The sequence below is a fragment of the Leptodactylus fuscus genome, chromosome 5 (genome assembly GCF_031893055.1).
Source record: "Leptodactylus fuscus isolate aLepFus1 chromosome 5, aLepFus1.hap2, whole genome shotgun sequence".
In the NCBI taxonomy this organism is placed as follows: Eukaryota; Metazoa; Chordata; class Amphibia; order Anura; family Leptodactylidae; genus Leptodactylus; species Leptodactylus fuscus.
In genome coordinates, this window is record NC_134269.1 from 8,373,492 (window position 1) to 8,393,101 (window position 19,610).

Consider the following 19,610-nt stretch of genomic DNA (forward strand, 5'->3'; position numbering starts at 1 on the left):
AGTGGTGATATCTGGTACATGTTGTGCAGGCGCTGTGCCCGGAGTCTCCTCTCTGTCTTCTCTATAGTCAGTTCTGTGACTTCAGTAGTGATTTCTAGTACATGTTGTGCAGGCACTGTGCCTGGAATCTCCTCTCCATAGTCAGTTCTGTATCTTGTGACTTCAGTCACTTTCACTTTCCTCTTCTTTGCCATTTCCTTCCCTATTTTGCAGAGTCCAGATAAACAAGACAGCGTTACAGAATCTTTTAAGAAGAGGACAAAGTAGACCTGAGAGAGGACACAACATTTATAATACATCTTAAAGGTACAATTTAGAAAACAAAGGGACGGGGTCGCGGACTATATCAGACCTGAGAAATAGAATACGATGCATGCAGGAAGTCAGGGGTATGGCTGCACAGAGGATCTGTAGACATCGGGAGGGTTGGTGTAAACCTCAGAATAAGACGTTATCTTTACAATAAAGTTCAGGACAAGGTAAATTTACTATAATGTGTTACTGTGGAATTGAATGTCAGGTGTTATCCATTTGTACTGGAAAACCACATCACATCCTGATATATGATACTTTCTGAATTTACCATTCTAGGTGAACTGGTCCAAGGGTGGAATCTAGGGAGCAAAATGTCTCATCCTATCTGGCATTCAACACAGAGGGAACTGAAAACTACGGGTAAGACAAATTTCCTCTTTTCCTTGAATAAAGTTCAAATGATCCATAATGGCCACTCAAAAGGAGGTAAGACAAGTCACAGGACAAATTCACTTTTACTTAGGGATTTTCTAACATTTAACACAATTTTAGCAAACTAGCTGACTGTAAATATTATTATACCAGTCTGCGATAATTATGTTTGCTTTATACAGGGAAGATAGACGAGAGAAGTTGCCACCTGAATTATGTGCCTGATAGACCATGTCCTGATGTGCTGCACTGGGAATTCATCCATAAGAACCTTCTAAAGGGAGCGTTGCCTCCAATCACAAAGCCCAATCAATTTAAGGGGTTCTAGAGATCAAGGGGGTTCCCTCTGAACACAATGATCACTGCATCTGGTACTTGAATTTGCAATGTCTGTGCTCCCTGGCACCAACACCTGCCAATGTGGTAGTGGTAGAGTCTTATCTGCCAGCACCTACAAATGAATGTCAACACCTCCCTCTGTAACTGTGCAGTGTTTCCCATAAGAGTATAGTGATCTCCATCTGATTTACCCAATTGTCTTTGATATGGTGAGCCCAACATTACTTGGGCCTCAGAAATGCCCAAACCACCCCTGCTTCTAAAGTTCGGCCTTTCAAGTGTGTTACTAAAAGCTATTTTGGGTCTATACACCTCCTTTTGTTCTAAGGACAAATTAATAGATTTTCCGCATTCAGGTAAAAAAATCCACTTGACCAATATTTATGGTAAAAAAATACACAGTAATCTCAGTAATAGCAGAGATGGAAACATTCTGGAGTATTGTGCTGCATAGGGACATAACCAAAAAAAAAAAAAAAAGGTATAAAGGCTGAGGCCCCCTGACTAAGGAACAACTGTTCCGAAAAGCATGAGCGACAAGTGGCGTATTTTTCTACTTTTGTCAATCTTATTAAATTTTAGATATGCTTAATTAAAAGCTAAGCCATATCAAATGGTGGCCATTGATTGCTGGACATATATCTTCTCTGCTTTTTCTACAAAATATAGTGTAGACTAGGGTTGAGCGATCAGGATTGGAAAAGATCGGATTGGAGGTTATATCTTCTCGGCTCAACCCTAAAAGTGACACTTCTCATAGGGAAGCATTGACTAGGGTTGAGGATTGGAAAAGGTTGGATTCCGATCGGCGATCGAGAAAATTTTACAATCGAGATCAGGATTGAGATCGGCTGGAAAATGATCGAAAATCGGATTTTAAAATCGATTTTGAAATCTCAAGATCAGCTCAACCCTAGTGTAGACCACTGTCAAAGCTCCTAGGAACCTATCTATAAAACATAGTGTACAATACTCTTAGGGCTCCTAGGAACCTATCTATAAAACATAGTGTAGAATACTCTTAGAGCTCCTAGGAACCTATCTATAAAACATAGTGTAGAATACTCTTAGGGCTCCTAGGAACCTATCTATAAATCATAGTGTAGAATCCTCTCATAGCTCCTAGGAACCTATCTATAAAACATAGTGTAGAATCCTCTCATAGCTCCTAGGAACCTATCTATAAAACATAGTGTAGAATCCTCTCAGAGCTCTTAGGAGCCTATCTATAAAACATAGTATAGAATACTCTCAGAGCTCCTAGGAACCTATCTATAAAACATAGTGTAGAATACTCTTAGGACTCCTAGGAACCTATCTATAAAACATAGTGTAGAATACTCTTAGGACTCCGAGGAACCTATCTATAAAACATAGTGTAGAATACTCTTAGGGCTCCTAGGAACCTATCTATAAAACATAGTGTAGAATACTCTTAGAGCTCCTAGGAACCTATTTATAAAACATAGTGTAGAATACTCTTAGGGCTCCTAGGAACCTATCTATAATACATAGTGTAGAATCCTCTCATAGCTCCTAGGAACCTATCTATAAAACATAGTGTAGAATACTCTTAGGACTCCGAGGAACCTATCTATAAAACATAGTGTAGAATACTCTTAGGGCTCCTAGGAACCTATGTATAAAACATAGTGTAGAATACTCTTAGAGCTCCTAGGAACCTATCTATAAAACATAGTGTAGAATACTCTTAGGGCTCCTAGGAACCTATCTATAAATCATAGTGTAGAATCCTCTCATAGCTCCTAGGAACCTATCTATAAAACATAGTGTAGAATCCTCTCAGAGCTCTTAGGAGCCTATCTATAAAACATAGTGTAGAATACTCTTAGGGCTCCTAGGAACCTATCTATAACACATAGTGTAGAATACTCTCAGAGCTCCTAGGAACCTATCTATAAAACATAGTGTAGAATACTCTTAGGGCTCCTAGGAACCTATCTATAAAACATAGTGTAGAATACTCTTAGGGCTCCTAGGAACCTATCCATAAAACATAGTGTAGAATACTCTTAGGACTCCTAGGAACCTATCTATAATACATAGTGTAGAATAGATACAGTGGAGTAGCTCCTTTGATCCAGACTCAGTAACTGTAAAACTGCATGGCAGCACCTCACCTTACACCCATTAAACAAGAAAGAAGGAGGAGTGGAAGCAATGGCTTGCCCTGGTAAATGTGAGGGTGGAAAATGATTCAGAGAGTAGGATCTATAAGATGTGGCTGGTCCCTACATGGTATTGTACTGTACCTGCCCAAATGGGGTGCAACTAGGACCTAGTCTTGTTGCATATCTGAACTGTGGCCTCTGCAGCTCAAATCGTTGATTCAGTGGGCCGTGAAAGCCATGTATTGCCCTTGTCCATAATTCCTGTTCTGCATATTGAAACGCAGCTTTCCCTAGACTAACATATCCACATTCTCCGGCACTGGGGCTCACAAACTTGTAGTAAACTCTAAACCTAGACTCTCCTGTTTCCCCGAGTGAATAACAGAAGCCAGTCCTGTACAAGTGGAAACAGCCAATGTCTTGTGTCAGCTCTAGCAACGCATCAGATTTATCAGACAGCATTAGACACTTTAATAAATCTGGCGCAGTTTAGGACTGTCTAGTTTCTATTAGTAAATCTGCCCCAGTGTGTACAGCGAGTCACTCACAGTGCTATAGGTACAGTATGTATACCGTCTTACAGGCTCTGCACAAGGGACACTTGGAGGTGGTTTTGTTGCGTCTTGCACTTTTCTTTGCTGTGATTTTGATGTTATTTTTTAGTATTGTAATCCTTAGCTATAATACTTAACTAATAAAAGTCTCATGTAAATGTTATTATTAAATGACAGGGTTTCCCATTAGTGGAACCTTCTAAACAATCAATATCAGGAATATTCTATATCGAGTTTTCTGCTTGTCTGAGAAGGTTTCTTGTCTCCTTCATTTCCTAGATGTTGGAGATGTTGATGACTTCTACGTCAAGACCAAGCAGTTTTCCTTTCAGCTTTCTCAGTACAAAGTTGGTACACTGAGGACAATACATAAATATTTCCAAGATGATCTGCTCTACATTGTGGAGAATCTCGAGAGTCCTCGATCACTTCTCAGAGAGCTTTGTTACCAAAAGACCCTGGATGTTAAGGTGAGAAGACGTGAACCTCCAGTGCTGTATACAAGTGCCCCATGTGTTATAGGGACAGTTTAGTCCAGGTCACCATCCTACTATCTCCAAAATGTTACCTGTATATTGTGCTAAATATCACAGAGTACCAATATCCAATTTAGTAGAAGGCAGAGGCTTGTATTTACTGTAGATCACTCCAAAGCTTATAATCCAGTCTAGATAACATATTCAGTCAAGGTTCTGCACATATACAGTATGTGGGGTCATTAGATCCTGGGAAATAATGGTTGTTACTTGTGGATTCAGAAAGGATTTTGTAACCAAAGATCCTTTTCCCATTGGTGAGCATTAGAGATGAGCGAGTAGTGAAATATTCAAGATTCGATATTCGTTTTGAGTAGACCCTCAATATTCGACCCAATATCGAATCCCATTATAGTCTATGGGGGAAAAAATGCTCGTTTCAGGAGAAACCCAAATTCGACTAAGGAGAGTCACTAAGTCCACAATGACACCCCAGGAAATGATGTCAACACCTCTGGAATGCAACTGGAACAGCAGGGGAAGCATGTCTGGGGGCATCTAACAGGCCCAAGTTCCAGTATTACCCCACTATCACAGCCTATCAACTAGACACTTTCCATCCTCAATATAACCTCTATGGAAAGTTGAAAAATACTTAGAAACCTTCTTTACTCTACATTAATATGGACAGAAACGCAAATTTAAAGCTAAAGAACATTAGCATGCGCTCATCACAATCCCTGGTTTGATGGCAACGTTAAGCAGGGTGCAGGGTACAATGCTGATGAGGCCCGAGCACCAGGAACAGGTGTTACAATGGCTAGCGGATAATGCTTCCAATGGCTTTTCCACCAGCCAGTCAGCCACTACCTCCAGTCGTGTTCCTACCCAAGAGTCTGCTCCTTCTTCCCAACATGCCCAATCTTCCCAGTAGAGTCATCCCACCCTTGCCCCCTCCCAGGATCTGTTTTCAGGTCCTTTTCCACTCTTCGAGTCTGTTCAACCACTTCCCAAATCCCAGGAGGTAACAGACGAATTTCTCTGTCCTGATGCCCAAACACTGGAGCATCCGCCATCTCCTGCCGATTTTGTATTTGTGGACCCGCAACCAGCAATTCTCTGCCTGAGTGATGATGATGAGACACAGTTGCCATCAGGACAGGCTGTGGTTATGTGCGGTGTGCAGGAGGAGGAGTAGAGTGAGCAATTGGAAGAGGAGGTGGTGGATGATGAGGACTCCGACCCGACCTGGACAGGGGTCATATCTAGCGGGGAAAGAGCAGTGTAGATGTGGAGGCAAGTGAAACACCAAAAAAGGTGGCTAGAGGCAGAGGCATGTCCAGAGGCACAGGACAGCTGCTTCACCGAAGCCAGGCCAGAGCCAGCAACGCCCAAGATTTTCCCTGTACTAGCCACTCACCCAAAACTCACCCATCAAGGCCACATCCCTCGATGGTGTGTATATTTTTCAACGTATTCGCGAAGGACAAACTGAGTGCGGTTTGCACACTGTGCAACTCAAAACTGAATAGGGGCTCTGAGAAAAGCAAACTTACCACCTCAGCCATGCACCGTCATTTGGAAGGCAAGCACTGGGCTCAGTGGGAGAGAGCAAATGCAGGACAATTGTCATCCGGCATTGCAGCCAATGACTCTTCCACTGTGTCCTATAACATGAGTCAGGCCTGTGTTCCATGCTTTGCTCTAAGGTCCACTTGACCACCGATGCCTGGACAAGCGCATTCGGTCAGGGATGCTGCATCTCTGTAATGACAGGCTGGGTGAATGTAGTGGAGGCTTGGACCGGGTCACAAACTGGTGTGGCCTGTCTTCTCTCCCTGCCCAAGATTCCTGACAGGGGTTCTCACAAAGCCTCCTCCTCCGCTGTAACATCGACCCCAGCTGTGAGCTGGAAATGCTGCAGCAATGACGTGGGGAGAAGTCAGCAGGTCGTGCTGAAGCTCATCAGTTTGTGCGACAGAAAACACACTGCCCCCGAGGTGAGGGATGCCATCCTAGAGGAGACAGCAATGTGGTTTTCGCCGATGCACCTGGGCCCAGGCATGGTCATGTGTGATAATGGGCGGAACCTGGTAGCAGCTCTGGAGCTTGCCAGACTCAAAACACTTTCCATGCCTGGCCCAAGTTTTCAACTTGGTGGTGCAAAGGTTTTTAAAAACCTACCCCAATGTGCCTGAGCTACTAGTGAAAGTGCGGCGCTTGTGCACTCACTTTCGTAAATCTACAGTAGCCGCCGCTAGCCTTAAAACCCTCCAGCTATGCCTACATCTGCCAGAACACCGGCTGTTGTGCGATGTCACCACACTCTGGAACTCAGCATACCATACGTTGAGCAGGGTGCGTGAGCAGCAGAGACCTTTGATGGAGTTCCATCTCCAAAACCCAAGGGTTTATCAAAATCAGCTCCCTCAGTTTCTCAACCATGAGTGCCCATGAATGGCAGACTTATGTGAAATCCTATCACAGCCTTTCAACTGGACACTTTCCAAACTCAATAGAACCTCTATGAAAATGTAAATACTTAGAAACCTTCTTTCCTCTACATTAGTATGGATAGAAACACAAATTTTAAGCTAAAGAAACATTACCACGCACCCCTTTAAATCACATTGCCCATGACAACCACAGATGCAATTGCTTACTTCGAACCAGATTTTTGGCACATCTTCAAGTCATTGTCCAAGATTTTTTTCAAAGCAATGGAGAAATCCAACAGCCCCAGGGGCGTAACTACCGTAGAGGCAGCGGAGGCGGCTGCCACAGGGCCCGGTGACAGCCGCTACCGCTGCGGTTTTATTAATAGGCTGTCACGGGCCCTATTCACTTGCCGATCCTGGCTGGGTCGGGATCGGCAAGTGACACCGCGGGCCCCACAGGGGCTATCATTATACTCGGGGGTCTTTGCAGACCCCCGAGTATAATGACCAGCGGATCGGGAGAGGTAATAAACATAAAAAACTGTTACTTACCTCTCCGCGATCCTGCCAGGCCTCCGTCCTACTGTTGTCTGACGTCACATGAACCCGGCATGCTTCCCGGGTCATGTGACGTCCGACGTCATTAACGAAGGACGCGAGCGGTGGTCAGCACAGGAGGACAGCACAGCACAGGAGCCGGGGAACAGGTAAGAAGCAACAGTGTTTTTTTTTTGTAATGTTTTTATTCCCCGGGTCTCCTATTATTATACTCTGGGGTCTGAAAAGACCCCAGAGTATAATAATTGTTTATGGATGTCCACAGTGGGACATAATACTGTGTGCAGGGGCCACTATTGGGGTTAATACTATGTGCAGGGGACACTATTGGGGTTAATACTGTGTGCAGGGGCCACTATTGGGGTTAATACTATGTGAAGGGGACACTATTGGGGTTAATACTGTGTGCAGGGGACACTAATGGGGTTAATACTGTGTGCAGGGGACACTATTGGGATTAATACTGTGTGCAGGGGACACTACTGGGGTTAATTCTGTGTGCAGGGGACACTATTGGGGTTAATACTGTGTGCAGGGGACACTATTGGGGTTAATACTGTGTGCAGGGGTCACTATGGGGCATAATACTGTGTGCAGGGGCCAGTAAGGGACATAATACTGTGTGCAGGGGCCACTATTGGGGTTAATACTGTGTGCAGGGGACACTAATGGGGTTAATACTGTGTGCAGGGGACACTATTGGGATTAATACTGTGTGCAGGGGACACTATTGGGGTTAATTCTGTGTGCAGGAGACACTATTGGGGTTAATTCTGTGTGCAGGAGACACTATTGGGGTTAATACTGTGTGCAGGGGACACTATTGGGGTTAATACTGTGTGCAGGGGACACTATGGGACATAATACTGTGTGCAGGGACCAGTAAGGGACATAATACTGTGTGCAGGGGCCAGTAAGGGACATAATACTGTGTGCAGGGGCCATTATGGGACATAATACTGTGTGCAGGGGCCAGTAAGGGACATAATACTGTGTGCAGGGGCCAGTAAGGGACATAATAGAGTGCGGAGGAGGGGGTCGGTCGAGGTCTTCGGCGTCAGTTGGGATGGGGGGGGCCCATGTCAAAAGTTCGCCACGGGGCCCCGCCATTCCTAGTTACGCCACTGAACAGCCCCCACCCTTACCTTTCATTGTGTGTGTGTATGTGTGATTACTTTTATGGCCCTTGAAGTGAGCTGGGCTCAGTGGCAGAGAGCAAACGCAGGACAATTGTTGGCCAGCGTTGCCGATATTGACTCTTCCACTGTTTCCAGTGCTGGCGCTGCAGTCCAGACCACCAGCCAGGACACCTCCACATCTGCCTCTGACATTTTGGTGAGTTCAGCCTTAAACCAGCAGAGTTTTAGGCCCTTGGGGTGAGTGGAGGCTTGAACCCGTAGAGATTTTAGTGAGTTTGGTGAGAGTGTTCCAGTACGCCCACACGTTAGCCTTTTTGGTGGGACAAGGTGTACACAAAGAAGCACATCTGTCACTTGCTGAGCGACTCTTCTAACTTCGTAATAGAACCTGCGTGTGTATGTTTTCTTTTGAGTTCAAGTTTGATTTCTGCACCAGCAGAGTTTTAGTTTTTGGCCCTTTCTGTGAGTTCTGCCTTACACCAGCAGATATATGGCGTTTATCTACTACCGTATATACCGGATGACAGTATACAGGTTTCTTCTCACCCCTATGGGACAGGTTTATACTGTATACCAGTGGTATTCGATCGGAATCGAACATATTGAATACCTTAATATTCGATCGAATACCTACTTGATTGAATGCTATTCGCTCATCTCTAGTGAGCATCCTATGCCTACACTGGTGCAGATTATATGGAAGATTATACAGAAGATTGACATGAAATATCTGGACATGTTAACCCCTTGTTATCAGTTCTCTTTGTATAATGACACTTGTTTGTGACTTTTCTGTGTTCTAGAAATACCTGAATCTAGAAAATGACAGAAGAACATTGGCCCGGACTTTACTACATGATATTTCTCATAAAGGCAAAGACTATATGATAGCATTGTGGATGAGCCTTTATGCCTTACAGAAGCATCAGGGTTCCTGCAGGCTACGCGCTGTATTAGAGGAACTCAGTCAGAGAGGTAATATTGTATAAGAAAGGTCACTTCTACCTTACACTGCTGTAGGGTAAGATTTTATCATAGGACACACTAAGATTCTTCACATAGATGCACTGAGGATGTGTTTGCTAGACAAAGTTGTTCATATCTGTCATTTCTTAATAGGTGACTCTTTGGTCGAGCAAATCAAACTGGATGAACGTGGGCATCGACTTCCCAAAAAGCTGAAAAGTAAGTGACTATTATATAAACTAATTATACTAAAATGTTAAGTTAATACAACCTAAGAAAATTAAAAACAGACCAATAGGTGAACTCTGGGCAAGTGTGATGATGGCGTGTATTTTATATATCTCTGGAGAAAGATATATAAAGTACAAAAATAACACAGTTCGGAGGTCTGGGGACTATTGTAAAGTTTGTATACTACCTACAAGGATAACACCCAAAATAAAAACCAAAAACACAAGAGATAAACAAACAATAGGTTCCTAGGACTCCTAAGGCTGGGCTCACACGGAGTATTTTGGCTCGTAATGTGATAAGTAGACGCCGCGGGAGCTTTTGCGGGCCGTATACGCTCAAATTGATTTCAATGGGAGCCGGTACCGTATACGCGGCGCTATTTTGCGGCCGTGATTTTGTGAGTCTACGTACCACATTACGAGCCAAAATACTCCATGTGAACCCGGCCTAAGAGTATTCTATACTATGTTTTATAGATAGATTCCTAAGAGTCCTAAGAGTATTCTACGCTATGTTTTATAGATAGGCTCCTAGGAGCTCTAAGAGTATTCTACACTATGTTTTATAGATAGGTTCCTAGGAGCCCTAAGTGTATTCTACACTGTTTTATAGATAGGTTCCTAGGAGCTCTAAGAGTATTCTACGCTATGTTTTATAGATAGGCTCCTAGGAGCCCTAAGTGTATTCTACACTGTTTTATAGATAGGTTCCTAGGAGCTCTAAGAGTATTCTACGCTATGTTTTATAGATAGGTTCCTAGGAGTCCTAAGAGTATTCTACACTGTTTTATAGATAGGTTCCTAGGAGCCCTAAGTGTATTCTACACTATGTTTTATAGATAGGTTCCTAGGAGTCCTAAGAGTATTCTACACTATGTTTTATAGATAGGTTCCTAGGAGTCCTAAGAGTATTCTACGCTATGTTTTATAGATAGGCTCCTAGGAGCCCTAAGTGTATTCTACGCTATGTTTTATAGATAGGTTCCTAGGAGCCCTAAGAGTATTCTACACTATGTTTTATAGATAGGTTCCTAGGAGTCCTAAGAGTATTCTACACTATGTTTTATAGATAGGTTCCTAGGAGTCCTAAGAGTATTCTACACTATGTTTTATAGATAGGCTCCTAGGAGCCCTAAGTGTATTCTACACTATGTTTTATAGATAGGTTCCTAGGAGTCCTAAGAGTATTCTACACTATGTTTTATAGATAGGTTCCTAGGAGCTCTAAGAGTGTTCTACACTATGTTTTATAGATAGGTTCCTAGGAGCTCTAAGAGTATTCTACGCTATGTTTTATAGATAGGCTCCTAGGAGCCCTAAGTGTATTCTACACTATGTTTTATAGATAGGTTCCTAGGAGTCCTAAGAGTATTCTACGCTATGTTTTATAGATAGGTTCCTAGGAGCCCTAAGAGTATTCTACACTATGTTTTATAGATAGGTTCCTAGGAGTCCTAAGAGTATTCTACACTATGTTTTATAGATAGGTTCCTAGGAGCCCTAAGAGTACTCTACACTATGTTTTGTAGATAGGTTCCTAGGAGCACTGACAGTATTCTACACTATGTTTTATAGATAGGTTCCTAGGAGTCCTAAGAGTGTTCTACACTATGTTTTATAGATAGGTTCCTAGGAGTCCTAAGAGTATTCTACACTATGTTTTATAGATAGGTTCCTAGGAGTCCTAAGAGTATTCTACGCTATGTTTTATAGATAGGTTCCTAGGAGCCCTAAGAGTATTCTACGCTATGTTTTATAGATAGGTTCCTAGGAGCCCTAAGAGTATTCTACACTATGTTTTATAGATAGGTTCCTAGGAGCCCTAAGAGTATTCTACACTATGTTTTATAGATAGGTTCCTAGGAGCCCTAAGAGTACTCTACACTATGTTTTGTAGATAGGTTCCTAGGAGCACTGACAGTATTCTACACTATGTTTTATAGATAGGTTCCTAGGAGTCCTAAGAGTGTTCTACACTATGTTTTATAGATAGGCTCCTAGGAGCCCTAAGAGTATTCTACACTATGTTTTATAGATAGGTTCCTAGGAGTCCTAAGAGTATTCTACACTATGTTTTATAGATAGGTTCCTAGGAGCCCTAAGAGTATTCTACGCTATGTTTTATAGATAGGTTCCTAGGAGCCCTAAGAGTATTCTACGCTATGTTTTATAGATAGGTTCCTAGGAGCCCTAAGAGTATTCTACACTATGTTTTATAGATAGGTTCCTAGGAGCCCTAAGAGTACTCTACACTATGTTTTGTAGATAGGTTCCTAGGAGCACTGACAGTATTCTACACTATGTTTTATAGATAGGTTCCTAGGAGTCCTAAGAGTATTCTACACTATGCATTATAGATAGGTTCCTAGGAGCCCTAAGAGTATTCTACACTATGTTTTATAGATAGGTTCCTAGGAGTCCTAAGAGTATTCTACACTATGTTTTATAGATAGGTTCCTAGGAGTCCTAAGAGTATTCTACACTATGTTTTATAGATAGGTTCCTAGGAGCCCTAAGAGTATTCTACGCTATGTTTTATAGATAGGTTCCTAGGAGCCCTAAGAGTATTCTACGCTATGTTTTATAGATAGGTTCCTAGGAGCCCTAAGAGTATTCTACACTATGTATTATAGATAGGTTCCTAGGAGTCCTAAGAGTACTCTACACTATGTTTTATAGATAGGTTCCTAGGAGCCCTAAGAGTACTCTACACTATGTTTTGTAGATAGGTTCCTAGGAGCACTGACAGTATTCTACACTATGTTTTATAGATAGGTTCCTAGGAGTCCTAAGAGTATTCTACACTATGCATTATAGATAGGTTCCTAGGAGCCCTAAGAGTATTCTACACTATGTTTTATAGATAGGTTCCTAGGAGTCCTAAGAGTATTCTACACTATGTTTTATAGATAGGCTCCTAGGAGCCCTAAGAGTATTCTACACTATGTTTTATAGATAGGTTCCTAGGAGTCCTAAGAGTATTCTACACTATGTTTTATAGATAGGTTCCTAGGAGCCCTAAGAGTATTCTACGCTATGTTTTATAGATAGGTTCCTAGGAGCCCTAAGAGTATTCTACGCTATGTTTTATAGATAGGTTCCTAGGAGCCCTAAGAGTATTCTACACTATGTATTATAGATAGGTTCCTAGGAGCCCTAAGAGTATTCTACGCTATGTTTTATAGATAGGTTCCTAGGAGCCCTAAGAGTATACTATACTATGTTTTAAGCCACTTCAAACGGTGGTTCATACTTAACCTGGGACCTGAGCTGCCAAGTCTTAATAGAATGCAAATCTTGAGGGGGTTTTCCCATTTCTAATGTCAATTTACACCATCCTTCAGGCTTTGTATTGAAAGGTGTTAATATTTAGCAGTTGTACAAAATGTATTATGCCATAAGTACTGTCTCTTGCATACTTCCATCTTATTGCTACATCTCCTCTTTTTCTTCATTAATTTTTTTTAAAATCGAACATCTGAACATATATCGTATTTCCTTTATATCTTTTTAGATATCCAGAAATTTCACAAGAATCATTTACATAAGAAAAGAGAGAAACTTACAGAGAATAAACCTCCAGGACGTGACCAGGAAGAGGAAAGTCTCCCCTTCTCTAAACGTTATGTGAACCCCGTCATTGTCACTTTAGGGGACACTCTGAGAATGAGCTCATAGAGACCGGGGTAAAACATGAGGAATATATAAAGGAGAAACAAAAAGAATGTCAGCACATTTCCCTCAACAAGCTTTTCCACTATTGCTGTAAATCTAAACTTGTACCCCGTATGGTAATGGTGGTCGGAGTGCCCGGTGTAGGGAAGACCACACTGATGCATAAGTTTGTCTATGACTGGGCGAAGGGCGATCTCTATAAAAGATTTACGCTTGTCTTTTTCTTTAAATTCCGGGAGCTCAACAGACTGGATGAGGTTAGTCTGGAGACCATGATCCTCCATCAGTACCCATATCTGGAGGAGCAGCTGGAGAACATCTTACAAGATCCAGATAAACTTCTCTTTATATTTGATGGATTAGATGAAAGCGATCATACAATGGATTTCACATCAGATCACTTGTGCTCTCATCCTAAACAGCCTGAACATTGTGGTCAGATTGTGGTTAGTTTGTTGAGAAAGTCTCTTCTTAATGGTTGTTCTGTCCTAGTGACCAGTCGCCCAACCAGACTGACATCAATTGATTGTAGTGTTTTCCAGAGAAAAGTAGAAATCACTGGGTTTCTTCCAGAAGAACGAAAGATTTACTTCAATAATTTCTTCTCCAACCCTGAACTGGCAGAAAAGGCTTTTACTTATGTGAGGCAGAATGAGACCTTGTACATGTTGTGTTACCTCCCGTCCTACTGCTGGATCATCTGTACTGTATTATCCAGGAGCTTCCAGCCTACAAGTAGTGAGGTATTTGCCTTATTTGTTGCCAACATTCTGTCCGATCACAGTCTGGAGAAAAGTGAGGCTCAGAAGATCCTGCAGTCCATCGGATGGATGGCAGAACATGGAGTCATGAATCACAAGGTTATTTTTGATCATCGAGATCTGGAGTCTTTCCAAGTAGACAGTGACTCTAAACTCTTATCAAGTTTTCTGATAGAATCAGGGGAACCTGTGACCTATTCCTTCTTACATCTCACTCTCCAGGAATTCTTCTCTGCCTTGGTCCATTTTACTGATTATTCTCCTGAGAAGTTACAGAAATCACTAATAGAAGCCAAATCCTATCCTGATGGACGGGGTGAGATGTTCCTCCGTTTCCTGTGTGGTCTATCAGACAGCTCCACCAGGTCAATACTGTCTGAGTATTTGGGTGCACAGGCAGATCCAGAGATGTTATCACTTGGCTGAAGAACTTCATTGTAGAACAGCGACAAAAGCAACAACTTCTCAGGACCTTCTTCTATCGGTTTGAAACTCGTAATACGGCTCTAGTACAGGAATCATTCCAGTCATTCAGAAGTTTTGACTTTTCTGGTATTCACATGTCATCTCTGGACTGCACAGTGTTGGCATATATTCTAGAATTCTGCACAAACATAAAAGAACTCAATCTATCTAGATGTTCCTTAGATACTGGAGGATTGGAGAGATTTGCCCCAGCATTATGCAATCTACAGGATCTGAGGTACTAAACTTATAATTATTTTTTCTTGAAAAAAAAAATGGCTGCAATACAAGAAAATGGCTGCTGCCACGGGTTTGTCCACAAAACACAAAGGAGACAAGTGTGTATGACTAAGACACTGTCATTGACTTTGTAGCACCACTATACAGCCGCTCAACCAATAGACAATGATAGATGGACCTCACAATGCTGATGTCATATGGGGTATATAAGGTGCTGTAATTGTGATCTACATTTAGTTGCTGTAATGGTGAATATGCCGATACGTCTATGATCCCTCTCACTGCATCATAGGCTATAGGACAACTCAGAAGATAGGGTTTAAAGCAAAAGAGCAGAAGGAGAACTTAGAGAATCAAGTAATGACACAAGGAAGACTAGTGCTGGAAATCAACTGAGATGGGATGGGAATGGGATACTAGGAGTGAGGGAGATCTGTGCTGCTTATACAGACGGGACAGATAAACCGTCACTTTCAGACAATTTTTGATTTTCTGGCAGTAGAACACTCTTAAGACTCCTAGGAACCCATCTATAAAACATAGTGTAGAATAATCTTAAGACTCCTAGGAAGTTATCTATAAAACATAGTGTAGAACACTGTCGGGGCTCCTAGGAACCTATCTATAAAACATAGTGTAGAATACTCTTAGGGCTCCTAGGAACCTATCTATAAAACATAGTGTAGAATACTCTTAGGACTCCTAGGAACCTATCTATAAAACATAGTGTAGAATACTCTTAGGGCTCCTAGGGACCTATCTATAAAACATAGTGTAGAATACTCTTAGGGCTCCTAGGAACCTATCTATAAAACATAGTGTAGAACACTCTTAGGACTCCTAGGAACCTATCTATAAAACATAGTGTAGAACACTCTTAGGGCTCCTAGGAACCTATCTATAAAACATAGTGTAGAACACTCTTAGGACTCTTAGGAACCTATCTATAAAACATAGTGTAGAATACTCTTAGGGCTCCTAGGAACCTATCTATAAAACATAGTGTAGAACACTCTTAGGGCTCCTAGGAACCTATCTATAAAACATAGTGTAGAATACTCTTAGGGCTCCTAGGAACCTATCTATAAAACATAGTGTAGAACACTCTTACAGCTCCTAGGAACCTATCTATAAAACATAGTGTAGAACACTCTTACGGCTCCTAGGAACCTATCTATAAAACATAGTCTAGAATACTCTTAGGACTCCTTGGAACCTATCTATAAAACATAGCATAGAATACATTGCTTATTGGTTTATGATATTCAATGAAGTGAATATTTTATTCATGTATTCTGTATTTCTAGATTGGGAATACTAGTGTCAGTGGACACATTGCATAGGTTTTTTGAACTCACATTTGGGGACATTTTCTCTCCACATTCCCAATCTCCAGATGTTATTCTAATGCTCTGTGTACACATCACTCACATCACATCTTCTTATTGTTACAGTTTGGCTGATAATAATCTATCAGACACTTCCTGCATCCATTTGGCCTCTGTAATAAGGAATAACCAGTCCCTGAAGATACTTGACCTGTCCTATAACCATCTGTCTGGTTCTCACTTCAGTGACTTGATGGCCGCTCTGTCCAGTCTAGCCTGCAGGATAGAGGTATTACGGTGAGTATAAGAGATGTGTACAGGAGGAGACATGTGGGGACTCTTCTCCCATCTAAGAAGAGGAATGTAGAAGAAGTCGCCTCTATTCACCCAGAGTAGTTCTTGGTTCCACCAGAATGTTCTCCAGAGCTGATGGTGACAGATCTGCCTTTCACAGATGCTAGGAGATTAACCAAGTAACATGGCCACCTCAGAGCTTCCTGAGAAAAACGTCATTATCCACAAGTCTGTGGAGGAACAGTAGGGGAATGGGGAACAGTGGTATCTTGTAGCCAAAGGGCAATACAGCGGGCATTAGTCCATACAATATAATGTAATCAGCATACATTGTTCAACTATATACAATGGTTCTCATTCAGTATATTCAGGTTGTCAAACATGGGCAAGTGTGATCTATTTGCCTGCCTCTCACACGTATCATCTGGAATATAGTATATGGGTCGAATCAGGATTTCTCTAGTGGTGACATTTCTGGACTGTAGTAACACCCGGGGACATTTTCTCTCCACATTCCCAATCTCCAGATGTTATACTAATGCTCTGTGTACACATCACTCACATCTCATCTTCTTATTCTTACAGTTTGGCTTGGAATCGTCTACCAGACACGTCCTGCATCCATCTGGCATCTGTAATAAGGAATAACCAGTCCCTGAAGATTCTTGACCTGTCCTATAACTTTCTGTCTGGTCCTCACTTCAGTGACTTGATGGCCGCTCTGTCCAGTCCAGCCTGCAGGATAGAGGAATTACGGTGAGTATAAGAGATGTGTACAGGAGGAGACATGTGGGGACAAGTTATACAGGGATTATATTCTATTTTATGCTCCTCTGCACCATTGTTATGTCTATGAGATAATCTGCCGACTGCTCCTTATATGTGATGTCTCTTCTAATCATAACATGACTCCCCTCTAAGCCTTGTAATGGAGGGTATCAGAAATATCATCTAGCACTATTAGTATTGCTATTCGACTATTGTATATGGCATCTTTTCACAGACCGGTGATGAGCCGCATCACATGAAAACACATTGGAGACATTTATAGGGTGAAATGTGTCACCTATATTATAAAATGATAGAAGTGAAGATGCAGTCAGTGCTGCGCCACTAAATGGAATCCACCATGTGTCACCAACTAATGGCAGGGCACAGTATCCATAGAGAGTACCTAGCTCTCAATATTTCTTGATGAAAGTTGTCCCCACTTGATGGCCACGTGGGCCTCTTTTTCCAAATGTCCATGTGGGGAAAGGGGAACACCATCCTCAATAGTTGGAGCAGCAATTCAGGTCAGTGGACAAGACATTAACATTCTCCCACTATGTACAAAACATACAGTAGAACACTCTTAGGGCTCCTAGGAACCTATCTATAAAACATAGTGTAGAATACTCCTAGGGCTCCTAGGAACCTATCTATAAAACATAGTGTAGAATACTCCTAGGGCTCCTAGGAACCTATCTATAAAACATAGTGTAGAATACTCTTAGTACTCCTAGGATCCTATCTATAAAACATAGTGTAGAATACTCTTAGGACTCCTAGGAACCTATCTATAATACATAGTGTAGAACACTCTTAGGGCTCCTAGGAGCCTATCTATAAAACATAGTGTAGAATACTCTTAGTACTCCTAGGATCCTATCTATAAAACATAGTGTAGAATACTCTTATGGCTCCTAGGAACCTATCTATAATACATAGTGTAGAATACTGTCAGGGCTCCTAGGGACCTATCTGTAAAACATAGTGTAGAATACTCTTAGGGCTCCTAGGAACCTATCTATAATACATAGTGTAGAACACTGTCAGGGCTCCTAGGAACCTATCTATAAAACATAGTGTAGAATACTCTTAGGGCTCCTAGGAACCTATCTATAAAACATAGTGTAGAATACTCTTAGGGCTCCTAGGAACCTATCTATAAAACATAGTGTAGAACACTCTTAGGGCTCCTAGGACCCTATCTATAAAACATAGTGTAGAATACTCTTAGGGCTCCTAGGAACCTATCTATAAAACATAGTGTAGAACACTCTTAGGGCTCCTAGGACCCTATCTATAAAACATAGTGTAGAATACTCTTAGGACTCCTAGGAACCTATCTATAAAACATAGTGTAGAATACTCTTAGGGCTCCTAGGAACCTATCTATAAAACATAGTGTAGAATACTCTTAGGACTCCTAGGAACCTATCTATAAAACATAGTGTAGAATACTCTCAGAGCTCCTAGGAACCTATCAATAAAACATAGTGTAGAATACTCTTAGGGCTCCTAGGAACCTATCCATATACCATAGTGTAGAATACTCTTAGGACTCCTAGGATCCTATCTATAAAACATAGTGTAGGATACTCTTAGAGCTCCTAGGAACCTATCTATAAAACATAGTGTAGAACACTGTCAGGGATCCTAGGAACCTATCTATAATGCATAGTGTAGAATACTCTTAGTACTCCTAGGATCCTATCTATAAAACATAGTGTAGAATACTCTTATGGCTTCTAGGAACTTATCTATAAAACATAGTGTAGAACACTCTTAGGGCTCCTAGGACCCTATCTATAAAACATAGTGTAGAATACTCTTAGGTCCCCTAGGAACCTATCTATAATACATAGTGTAGAATACTGTCAGGGCTCCTAGGGACCTATCTGTAAAACATAGTGTAGAATACTCTTAGGGCTCCTAGTAACCTATCTATAATACATAGTGTAGAACACTGTCAGGGCTCCTAGGAACCTATCTATAAAACATAGTGTAGAATACTCTTAGGGCTCCTAGGAACCTATCCATATACCATAGTGTAGAATACTCTTAGGACTCCTAGGAACCTATCTATAAAACATAGTGTAGAATACTCTTAGGGCTCCTAGGGACTTATCTATAAAACATAGCGTAGAATACTCTTAGGGCTCCTAGGGACCTATCTATAAAACATAGTGTAGAATACTCTTAGGGCTCCTAGGAACCTATCTATAAAACATAGTGTAGAATACTCTCAGAGCTCCTAGGAACCTATCAATAAAACATAGTGTAGAATACTCTTAGGGCTCCTAGGAACCTATCCATATACCATAGTGTAGAATACTCTTAGGACTCCTAGGATCCTATCTATAAAACATAGTGTAGGATACTCTTAGAGCTCCTAGGAACCTATCTATAAAACATAGTGTAGAACACTGTCAGGGATCCTAGGAACCTATCTATAATACATAGTGTAGAATACTCTTAGTACTCCTAGGATCCTATCTATAAAACATAGTGTAGAATACTCTTATGGTTTCTAGGAACCTATCTATAAAACATAGTGTAG

At 41.6% G+C, this 19,610-nt stretch overlaps 1 pseudogene; it reads left to right on the forward strand.

Annotated features, from left to right (window-relative positions):
* The first annotated feature begins 620 nt into the window (after positions 1-620).
* The window catches only part of LOC142204380 (NACHT, LRR and PYD domains-containing protein 12-like), a 997,553-nt pseudogene continuing 978,563 nt past the window's right edge, over positions 621-19,610 (forward strand).